This window comes from Ursus americanus, chromosome 24, assembly GCF_024610735.1.
Source record: "Ursus americanus isolate L20-20 chromosome 24, mUrsAme1.1.p, whole genome shotgun sequence".
NCBI lineage: Eukaryota > Metazoa > Chordata > Mammalia > Carnivora > Ursidae > Ursus > Ursus americanus.
The window spans coordinates 47186721-47198553 of NC_142150.1; the positions used below are offsets into that span (position 1 = coordinate 47186721).

An 11833-nucleotide genomic window follows, 5' to 3' on the forward strand; every position below is an offset into this window, starting at 1 on the left:
GCGAGCGCCCCCAGTAATGCGCTGCCCAGAGCGATGCGCCCCTGAGCGGTGCGTCTCCCGAGTGATTGGACCCTGGAGTGATGCTCCTCCTCGTCCCCCTCCTGGGAAGGGTTCAGATCCCCGTCGGGGCGCCCCATGGAGAAGGGGGCAGGAGGGGCTAGGCAGGAGAGGGGGGGGGCTCCCTCATCAGGCTCACAGAAATCCCTAAAAGGTGGAGGCGTAAGGAAATCAGAGATAAGGGAACACACCAGACCACCCTGCCCTGGGTGCGTGATGACAGGCTCCCGTGGTCAACAGAAAATAACCGGACCCTAAAAAGAAATAAGCCGTTAGAGGTGTTATCAATAGTTCTTAATCAATGATGCAGCCGGTAGAGAAGTCGAAAAGATTCAAGTTCCCTGGTTAACTTTCTAGGAAAGACCAACCCTAAAAGCCCTCAGTGGCAGCCCTGTCGGGACCCCTCTCACTCCTGAGAGCTTTTTCTGTGTCCTGGTTTACTAAACTCATCACTTTACTCACTCTCCTTTGTCCGCGAGCTTCACTCTTGGACTCCGCGAGTCAGGAACCTCGCTCTCCTGGGCCACCATCGCCAGCACGCTCTGTAAACTGCAGAGGGAACTGTAGTGAGGGTGGTCGGGAATCCACCGAGGTAAGGCCCCTGAAGTGTTATATGAGATGCCCGGTGAGCAGAGGCTCAGAACGGGCCTCCGGACCTCAGACTCTGACTCTGGGCCACGGCCGGAGCATGTCCTGTGGAAGCAGCCAGCCCTCGGCCACTGCAGATGATGATATCCCCAGGACGCCGGCTGCCCAGAGGGCGTGTGCAGTGCAAGGACTGGAGTTGGAGTGGGCTTGAGTCCCTGCCCCCCAGTCCTCGTGGGGCTGCAGGCGCCCAGGAGGGACCCCCTGCCCTCAGCCCAGCCTCGCCCTCCAGGCCCTCACTCGGACAAACATGCCCAGTGCCTGGGAGGGAGCCAGCTGGAGATTAGGGCCCTGTGGTTTCATTTTCTCCCGCACAGATCCAGATCCACAGGGATGGATTCCCTCCTTGCCTTTGACTCTGGAACTCTGTCCCAAATAAGGAACGCTAAGTTCAGAAGGTGTCCCAAAGGCACTGTGTACGAAATCTGTTGTAAGAAGCAAAACTGCTGGTTTTTATGGGTTGCTTATCGGTCTTGTAATTGGTATCTAATTCCTTATATACTCTGGACCAAGTTTTTTTTGTCAGATGTGTATGTATTGTGGGTATTTTCTCCAAGTCTGTGGCTTACCTTTTCATTTTCTTAACCGTGTCTTTGATGAGAAATTTTAAATTTCGATGAAATTCAATATAACAATTTTTAATTTTACAGTTAGTGCTTTTCTGTAACCTCTCTCAAAAAAATGTTTGCTTACTTCCAAGTGACAAAAATATTTTCCTGTGGGCTCTTTCAGAGACATTTTAGTTTTGGCTTTCATGTTAGTCTTTGATGAATCTCGGACTGATTTTGTGTATGTTATGAGGTAGAGGTCAAGGGTCACTACTCGGTCCATCTTTGTTGAAAGAAACTTCCGCTCATCACAGAAATACAAAAATAGGAAATACATGTCACAGAGAATAGATACTATTCATCAGGGAGGTGCAAATGAAACCCACAATGAGATCTCACCATTCTCTTACTCAAATGGCAAACATTTAAAAAGACCAGCAATCTAGGGGCGCTTGGGTGAGTCGCTAAGCGTCTGCCTTCAGCTCAGCTCGGTTCATGATCCCAGGGTCCTGGGATCGAGCCCCACATTGGGCTCCCTGCTCAGCGGGGAGCCTGCTTCTCCCTCTCCCTCTGCCTGCCGCTCCCCCAGCTTGTGCTCTCTTGCTCTCTTTCTCTGTCAAATACATAAATAAAAATTTTTAAAAAAATAAAAATAAAAAGACCAGCAATCCCAAGTGCTGGTGGGAATGCAAACTGGTGCAAATGCACCGTCTGGAAAGTAGTTATGTGATTTCTTGCGAAGCTCAGCACAGACTTACCGTGCGAACCAGCCCTCCGTGCCTCAGACAAAAACACGTCCACGCACAGATTTGCACACAGATCTTCACAGCAGCTTTATTCCAGCTCCGAAATGGAAACAAGCCAAACGGGCCTTGGCAGAAGTGGATAAACTGGTGGCTCCGGCCATTGGACCGGTTCCCTGGAAGGGAAGGGAAGGGAAGGGAAGGGAAGGGAAGGGAAGGGAAGGGAAGGGAGGGGCAAGGCCAGTCACGGTTAAGCCTCACACGCGCTGCGCTGCCCGAGAGGAGCCACACACCGGGAGCCCACCGTGTGACGTTCAAGGACAGTCTGACACACCGGCTCCAGGGGACCCTGGAACTGACCCAGAGGAAGCACAAGGGAGCTTTCTGGGGTGATGGAAATGTTCTCCATCGGAAGTTTCAGGGTGTGATCGAGTGAGCAGCCCAGCAGCTCCTGGGAACTTTTGGAACATCTGTTCTGAGTGGACGCTGTGCACAGACCCTGGCCGGGGCAGCCCTGCAGCCTGGCCTTCGACAAGCCGGGGTGATCTGGTGCACGGCAGGGGCAGTGGTCCCTTCATAGAGACATTTGTCAAAACACTTCCAAATGTGCATTTCTCTGTGCGTAAATTAAGAAAAAAAAAGGCAATTCAAGCAAAACAAAATATAAGGTGTCTGAACAAACACGTGTTTGGCAGCCCCTGCTCGTTCTGAATGTGAGGCCGTAGGTGGACAGTCTCACAGACGCAGAAAGACCTGTGCGGCCTGGAGGCGGTGCTGCCAGGGGTGCGGGGCCAGACCCACTGGACGGGGCTTGCAGGGGCTGCCCAAGCATCTGGAGCGTGGTTGCTGCTCCGTGCCTGTCTCCGCTCTTTCCCCCACGGTGTGGCCAGGGAAGCAGAAGGTCAGGGAGGGGACGGAAATCTGAGGCTCCAGGGGAAGGACTGGCTTGTTTGCCTGCGGAGCCCCTGCTCTGGCTGTCTGTGTGCTGGCACTCGCCCTCCCTTGACCAAGGCCAGCAAGGTCCTCGGCACGTGTGAGACCGCTGCGGGGTGAGCACAGATGATGGGTGTGTGTGCCCGGCCCCTGCTGCAGCTCCCGAGGCAGGAGCTCCAGGGACCCGTTATTACAGATGCAGAGAAGAGGCGCTGGGTCAGCGAGGGAGGGGGGCGTCTGGACGGGCCTAGCCCTCAGTCACCCTCAGAAGTCCCTGCGTGGCTCAGTCGGTTAAGCCTCCGGCTCTTGATTTCAGCCCAGACTGGGATCCCAGGACCCTGGGGTGGAGCCTGTGTTGAGTTCTCCGGTCAGGCAGGAGTCAGCTTGAGGGTGCTTTCCCTCTCCCTTTGCTTCTCCCCCCGCTCGAGGGGGCTCTCTCTCTCTGTCTCTGTCAAATAAATAAATAAGGGCGCCTGGGTGGCTCAGTCAGTTAAGTGTCCTACTCTTGATTCCCGCTCAAGCCATGATCTCGGGGTTGAGGGATCGAACCCTGCCTTGGGCTCCATGCTCAGTGGGGAGTCTGTTTGCGATTCTCTCTCTCTCCCTCCCCCTCTGCGCCCCCTTGCACATGTACATGCTGTCTCTCCCAAATAAATAAATAAACAAATATTTAGAATAAATAAAATCTCAAAAAGAAGAAGGAGGAGGAGGAGGAGGGGGAGGAGGAGGAAGAGGAAGAAAAGAAGTTTCCTGGCCGGCCTGGGCAGGAGAGGGTGGTGTCCGTGGACTTCACACCTGACGTGTGCCCTGACTCAGGGAACACTGGGATCATTTCCTTCCAGTCGTGCTTAGAAGGGGCTGTGCCAGTCCCTAAGCCTTCTGGAAGCCCCGCGGCCTGGCCCTTCCTGCTGGTGTTTATCACACACCCCAGTGGGAGAAGGTAGGGTGCAGCTTCCTTGTGCTCAGTGTGGTTACCCCACTTTGCAGTTGCAGTTGTCATGGGGCGCTCTCCCAGGGGTACCTCGGGCCTCGCTTCACACAGATAATGGGCTTGGGCTGCTCTGTGGGCCACACAGCTCCCCAGAAAGGTGGGTAATTCTGGGCCTGGACCAGCGCAGTCCCTGCCCCAGAAAAGTCAACAGTGTCCCCACCAGGAGGCCAAGAGCAAGGAGGTGGCATCGCAGAGTTGATGAAGGCATGTCAGCTCGCCGGCCGCCAGCTCCACGATCCCAGGCATCTGTGTGCCTCAGGGGAGCGAGGACCCCAAGACCCACAAGCGCCCGTGAGTCACTGTACCGCCATGTGGGTGCCCTAATACAGCCGGGACAGAGCTCTGAAGGGCCAGTGTTTGAAATGGAAGTTTGAGGGGAAGAGGTGAGGGGTGAAGCCAAAGCCTCGAGGTTACAGAGGAGAGGGTGCGGAGGGAGGAAGATCTGGAGGCCTGCTGGCCAGCTCTGACCCCATCCAGGTGGGCTGGGGTGGGCTCCGGGGGCCCAGCATCTGTGCTTCAGCCTGTCCTGCTCGGCTACTTCCCAGGACACCCCTAAGCCCTGACCGAGGAGGCCCCGGCAGTGGAAGGCAAGGATGACACCCAGGGCCCTCTTGCACGGGCTGCAGGATACACCCCGGAACCCTGGGGGCACCTCCACCCGCATGCCTGGACGATGAGCCCTGGGGACAGGTCAGGCTGGGACGGCGAGCAAGCGGCTGCCCTGGGGAGGTCCAGCCTCACCGCAGTCCTCAGAATTGGTGGATGACAGCGTCCATACAGCCTGGCATTCCTAGGAGGGGCTGGACTCCTGCTCCAGCCAGACCAGGACAGTGCTATGGCCCGGCCAGGCCTGCAGAACCATCCGCAAGGAACCAGGCTGGGCACGGGAAGGCGAAGAGAGAGGCAGGAAACAAGATGAATGGCCAAATACCAGGAGCAGTGGGCGGGCTGCCCACGGTGGTTGCAGAACAGAGCTCTGGGTGCGCGACACAGCACCTCATGCAGTGTCCCCAAATCCCCTCTTTCAACACAAGCTGAGCTCCTCCTGGGTGCTGGGAAGGAACAGGAGATGGGCCACGTGGGGCCGACCCGGGGGTGGGGCAGAGGTCACCGGCCTGCGAAGAGCGGGGGTGGGCATCGGGGAGGCCTCGTTGAGAAGCTGGCCTTTGAGCAAAGGCTCCTGGGTCTGGAGGAGAGCCAAGCAGGGCACTGCAGACCCTCCAGCCCTCCACGGGGACTTCAGTCCAGGTGGGAGGACTTGGACACGGGGGTGGGGGTAGGGATGCGATAGGACTTAGCGTTTAAAGGGTCTCTCTGGGCCTTGTGCTGTGTGGGACGGAGGGAGGGACGGTGGGAGCTGCAGGTGGTAAAGGCCGGCAGGGACAGTGACCACGAGGTGGCTGAGAGGCAAAGGCAGTGTTCGATCTTCTGACTGGGGGGGGGGGGGGGACCCTCTGGCTTAGGGTACCTTGGTGCCCAGAGCCGAGCAGCAGGGGTTGAGAGGTCTGGAGCTCAGGTCTGGGGTTAGCCTGGAGAGGCACGGGGGTGTGGGAGGAGCTGCCCAATGTCAGGGAGAGCCAGACACCCTGGGGGGGGGGTTGGGAGGCCACGGAGCTCACCGGGTGCGGCTGCTTGTCCCTCCAGTTCCTCTGGGCGGGTGCGCGAAGGGTGGAGGGTAGACTTAACTGAGATGGAGCTTGGCCAGGGCAACGTGACGGCAAGGCCACTGCGGTGGGGAAGGGGGCTGAGCTGGGGGAGGAGGGGACGGGGATGAGCTGGTGAGGCTGGGAGGGCCTGGGGGTGGGGGTGGGATTGAGTCAGGCCCAGGCAGGCGGTTTAAGCAGCCACTCTCATTGGCAAACAGTGTGAGGAACAAAGGCAAAAGAAAATACAGAAAAAAAACCTTCCTCCTAACTTACAGCCCACTGACAAGTCCTTGAGACAGGCAGGGTGACCTTCCCCCAGGAACTCAGCTGCCTTGTTGTGAATAATTTGCTAAGGGCAAAAGGCAACCTTAGCTTGACATTAGCCTGACCTCCAGGATCCTGTTAAGTCTTTTTCTTTCTTTCTTTCTTTCTTTTCTTAAGTAGGCTCCACACCCAGCGCGGGTCCCAACACAGGGCTTGAACTCACAACCCTAGGATCATGACCTGAGCCAAAATCAAGAGTCAGATGCTTAACCGACTGAGCCACCCAGGAGCCCCAAGTCTTCCTTAACTTATGAAAATTCCTTTATCTCTACCCCCAAGATATATGCTGGCAAATACATATTTGGCACTCATCCTCCAAACACACGGCTCACTGTGTGCGTCCGAAGGGTCTCCTGACTGAGGTTGTACGAGACAGTAGTAAACGACCCCTCAGGGTCCTGCAAACCTTGCTTCCAAATTGCTTAGAGACGCACACTGTCCCAGCTCCCAAGTATACAGTCAGCCCCACTCCCGACCCCGGTGTAGCTCTTTCTGCCCACGTGTCCTGTCCCTGTGCTTTAGTAAAACCACCTTTCTGCCCCAAAGACGTCTCCAGAATTCTTTCTTGGCCGTCGGCTGCGGACCCCACCAATCTCACCAACGTTCCAAAACTACATCAGTTGGACAGAACGTGATGTGGGGGGGCGGTGTCCATGCTCAAGGAGGCCTCCTGTCACGAGCGGTCATCACGAAGGGTCTGTCCAAGTTGGCGTCGGTCTGGTTCACACACCTCGTCATCGCTCGTCGACCACAGCCTTCTGGTAGCTTCTACTAACAGGGTGATGCGGGGCTGTTGCCCACAGCAGCCAAGAAAGAATTCTTGAGACGTCTTTGGTGCAAAAAAGGCTGTTTGACCGAAGCACGGGGCCAGGGCCGTGGGCAGGAGCAGGAGTGGCGGATGATACGCTCGAGAGGTGGGGTGGAGCGGAGGGAGCGTAAGTCTGGAAGGAGTCTCCGCGAGCTGAACGCCCGCTTACAGGGCCGTGGAGCCGGGTGCTGTCGAGACAAGGTTGCCCTTCATCTCCAGGGAAACATCAACCCTGAGGCGGCCACAAGCTCCCGGAGGAAGGTCACGCTCCGCACGTCTCAGGATTTATGGCGGGCCGCAGGCTGTGAGGACATTTCTCTCGCCTTTGTTCTCCTCCTTGGGGACCCTACCTCAGAACGGACGGCCCGTGCCCCTGGTTCTGGGGACGTTGGTGGCACCTCTTTCTCCATCTCCTCAGCCGACCGTTAATGAGCAGAGTAGGAGGGGCGGGACAGTTGCCTTCCCTACCGTACTTCGGTTTGGAACAGGAAGTCTGGGGACCAACACGGAAAGGGGGTGGCAACTCTGGCCCCCGTCTACCAGCTGCCTATCTTTCCCCTTGTCTGCTACTGATTTAAAACTTTTAGGCTACAAACTCAGCAAAAAAGTTTACTCCACAGGCACAGCCTCTGTTCCCCCTCCACCGTAACTCCAAAGAAGAAATAAGATTGCAAACCAGAAATTCATGCACTTCTGTGCACCGAAGGACACAATCGACAGGCCAGGAAGGCAACTCCTGAAATGGGAGGAAGTATTTGCAAGTCACGCATCTGATAAGGGCTTAGTTTCCAGAATATACAGAGAAGTCCTAAATCTCAACGATAAAAAAACAACCTGATTCAAAGACGGGCGGAGGACTGGCGCCCACGTCTTTCCAGAGAAGACCTACAACTGGCCAACAAGCACGGAGCTGCCCCAGGTCCCTGCTGGTCAGGGATGCGCACATCAGAGCTACAGGGAGGAACCACCTCCAGCCGTCAGCACGGCTGCTGTTGAGAGAAAGCAGAAACCCCCCCGTGTGGGAGGACGCGCAGGGGGTCCCTCCTGCACCGTCCGCGGCAATGGTAGCCGGTGCGGCAGCCGTGGGACGCCGTGTGGCGGTTTCTCCAAAAACTGAAAACGCAGTGACCGTGTGATCCAGCAGTTCCTCTTCTAGGTGTTTACCCAGAGTACACGGACAGGGACTCGAGTGGACGCTTGCACACGCACGTTCACAGCAGCTGACGCATGGAGACAGCCCGAGTGTCCACCGACGGACACGCGGATAAATGTGGTCCATCCACACACCAGACCGTCACTCGGCCCGAACATGGAGGGACACGCTGACACCAGCCACAGTGTGGATGGACCTAGGGGACGTGACGCTGAGTGAACTAGGCCAGACACAAAGGGACAAATCCTGCTGGATTCACCCACACGAGGTCCCTAGGGTCTCCAGATTCACAGGGACAGAGAGTGGACGGTGGGTGCCGGGGCCGGGGGAGGGACGGGGGTCGGTGTCTCGGGGGGACAGAGTTTCCCTTTGGGAAGATGGAAAGTTCTGGAGATGGACGGTGGGGACGGCTGCACAGCATGAATGAGCTTAGTGCCCGAGCTGTGGGCTCAGAGGTGGTGAACACCGTACGCTCCGTGTTCTGTGTGTTACCACGATGAAAAACTAGGAAGAACTGGGAGTGGCCTTGCTCGCTGGGTGGCGCTGGGCGCGGGCCCTGAGGCCGCATCCTTGGCAGGCTTGACTGGGGCAGGCGTCACTCCATGCTGTCCTTCCCGCGTGGCCACAGCAGGAGGCCCCTGTTTGCAGCCGTGTGTGCCTCTCCGCGCGTGGCCTGCCCTTGTCTGCAGCCGTGGCCTGGGGCGGGTGAGACTCGCCTTGAAACCTGTTTGCTTGGGGCACCTGGGTGGCTCAGTGGGTTAAGCGTCTGCCTTAGGCTCAGGTCATGATCCCAGAGTCCTGGGATCCAGTCCCGCATGGGGCTCTCTGCTCAGCGGGGGGCCTGCTTCTCCCTCTCCCTCAGCTGCTCCCCCTGCTTGTGCTCTCACTCTATCTCTCAAATAAATAAATCAAATCTTAAAAAAAAGAAAAAAGATGAGCCCATGCAGCTCCGTCAACATGTCACTTGGAGGCGTTCTGGGGCCACGATTCAGCACAAAGAGTATATATTTCTTCTTTTCTTCCTTTTCTTAAGATTGATTTATTTTATCTGAGAGAGCGCGAGGGAGCACAAGCAGGGGGAGGGGCAGAGGGGGAGAGTCCCAAGCAGACTCCCAGCCGAGCGCGGAGCCTGACGCAGGGCTGGATCTCAGGACCCTGCCATCCTGACCTGAGCTGAAATCAAGGGTCGAAGACGCTCACCTGACTGAGCCCCCCAGGTGCCCCAAGTGACAGCTTCCGGGAGGCGAGCTGCCCTCTGGGACGGGAATGTCCGCGTGGGTCATGGCAAAGCCATTCGGTCCATCTTGTTCTGTGAACGGATCCTGGGCCCGTCGTGATCTCTGATCGGCCTGCATGGGTCATTGGGAAAACACCGGTCCACACAGCCCCCCGGACCTTCCGCGTGCGGACGCTGCGCTCGCGGGATGGACTCCCACGCTGCCCACCTTCACTGCGGCGGGCGGGAAGGCCTTCAGGCTGGGAAGCGGTCTCGCTAGCAGGGCGGGCTCCAGACTCCTAACTCGGAGGCTCCGATTCGCCAGGGCTACACAGACGATCCGCTGTTTTCCTTGAAGCCACAGGGCCCCTCCTCATTTTGTGATTTCGGGGAGAAGGGCTGCCGAGATCCCGGGCCTGAACACCCGCAGCATGGGGGCCGGGGGGCCAGCGGTTCTCCCGAGGGGCCAGGGCAGCTCACACCGCGACCTCCACCCCAGGAGAGCGCTTCCTGGGGTGGCCTGGCCAGTCCGGCCTCACCGCGGGGCCACGGCTGGATGAAGTGAGATTAGGGACGGTTGTTCACCGGGACTTCCCCACCCGACCCCCGGGAGCGTGTGGTGAGGAAGGGAGCCGAGGCCAAGCCAGATCCTTGCGAAGGAGCCCGCAGACCCCCCAGGGCAGGCTTTGCACCAACGTGAGCCGGGTCAGAAAGGCCAACAATCACTTTGCATGGATCCCAGGGTGGCCATGGCAAAGCACCACCATGTGTGAGGCTCAAACAGCAGGAATTCGGGAGGCCCGGAGTCTGAGATCAAGGTGTCGGCTGGGCTGGTTCTCTCTGCTCATGCCCGGCTCCCAGCTGGTGCAGGCGGCAGGCCAGCTCTGATGTTTCTTGTCCTCCAGATGACCCGTCACATCTCTGCCTCCCCCTTCCTGTGATGCATGCACCTATCCAGTGTCCTTATTGCAAGGACAGCAATCATGTTGGATTAATGACCCTATCTTGTATGAATCTGGGGGGTCAGGACACAATTCAACCCACAACACACTCCTGTCTTGTTAGGAAACTAGCTTAGAGCTCAGCCCCCCCCCCCCCGAAAGAGTCTGGGGCCCCCATGGAACGGTGCATCCCACCAGGCCTTCTGCAGGTGGGCTCCACTGCTGGCAATGCCTCGGGCTCCCTGGCTCCCCGTCAGCCACCCCCGTGGGCCGCGGGTGAGCTACGTCCTTAATTTTGGTGAAGCTAAACTCATCAGCTCATTTTTAAGTTTTGCACACAAAATTCTTCCTCACCTTTATCACAAAGATGTTTCCCACATTTTCTTCCAGGAACTCGATCCGTTTCCCCTCACGTGCATGGTCTAATGCCTCTGGGATTCTCTCCCGCTTGTCGGGAGCGGTCAGAGGACCCTCTCTCTGGGTCTCCGGACACAGAGCCATCTTCTTTTTTTTTTTTTTTTTTAAGGATTTTATTTATTTATTTGACAGAGAGAGAGAGACAGCCAGCGAGAGAGGGAACACAAGCAGGGGGAGTGGGAGAGGAAGAAGCAGGCTCCTAGCAGAAGAGCCTGATGTGGGGCTCGATCCCATAACGCCGGGATCACGCCCTGAGCCGAAGGCAGACGCTTAACCGCTGTGCCACCCAGGCGCCCCATACAGAGCCATCTTCTCAGTGCCCCCCCCTCCTGGGAGTCCTCTTTCTGCCGGTGTCGCCCCTGCCATGCACCACCTGGTCCAGGGAACAGGTGCCCCTCGTGCCTCCACTCTGCCTCCGGCTGCCTCAGGTGTGAGGGCCGTCTTACCCCTGGGCTCGCCCTCCCATGCACTAACCTCTTGGTAAATCAAGTACTTTGAAAGGTAAAACAGAAAGGACAAAGAAAAGACTCTTCTCAGAGAAGCCCTTCTTGGGGGCGCCTGGGGGGCTCCGTTGGTGAAGCATCTGCCTTCGGCTCAGGTCACGATCCCAGGGGCCTGGAATCCAGCCCCACATCAGCTTCCCTGCTCCCTGCAGGGGAGTCTGCTTCTCCCTCTCCCTCTGTCTGCTGCTCCCCCTGCTTGTGTTTTCTCGCTCTCTGTCAAATAAATAAATAAAATCTAAAAAAAAAAAAAAAGAAAAGAAAGAAAAGAAAAAAAAAAAAAGGAAGAAAGAAAGAGAAGCCCCTCTTGCCTCCCGGCTGGCCCTGAGTAGGAGAGGAGGCACATGGAGCCAGCTGGTCGGGGGAAGGGCCACAAAGACATGTCTGTCCCCAAAACAGAGACGGGCCTTGTTTGTGGGGATGTTTGCCGGCCGCAGAGCTGGGCACAGACTGGACATGGGGCAGGCAGCTCAGCCCCTCCTTGCCCAGGGGGACGCTCCCATGGTCAGACCCTCTGCAGTCCCCACCACCACTGGGGCTGGCACCACCAGACCCTCCCTCTTCCCTGCTTGACCAGGCAGGTGTGGGGGGTAGGAGGTGAGTGGTTAGGGACACAAATCAGGCCAAACTGCGTTTGAGCCCAGCTCTTCCCCTGCTCTGGGGCTCTGGGCAGGTGACCTGGCCCTTCTGTGCCTTTTCTCTTGTGTGTGTGTGCCTTGCTCTGCATCCAAGCCTACTTTTATTGAGATCAGCAGGGTGCTGAAGAGGGTGGAGCCCAGTCATCCCCTAATCTGGTGGCCTTGGACAATGATGCCCTCATGCCCTCACACCTACCCTGAAGGCTAAGTGACTTTGGGCCCACCACACTCGCCTCCCAGGAAGTGGTGGGGAAGCCTCTTCCAGGAGCCCAG

The 11833-nt window shown here is 57.4% G+C and overlaps 1 long non-coding RNA gene across 1 annotated transcript; it reads right to left on the reverse strand.

Annotated features, from left to right (window-relative positions):
* Window positions 1–180: 180 nt before the first annotated feature.
* Window positions 181–5349, reverse strand: LOC123775475 (uncharacterized). The gene is made up of 3 exons (XR_006775082.2): window positions 2009–5349; window positions 520–606; window positions 181–311 (listed from the first exon to the last, which is right to left on the reverse strand). It is a non-coding gene; the product is annotated as an uncharacterized LOC123775475 (long non-coding RNA).
* Window positions 5350–11833: the final 6484 nt, after the last annotated feature.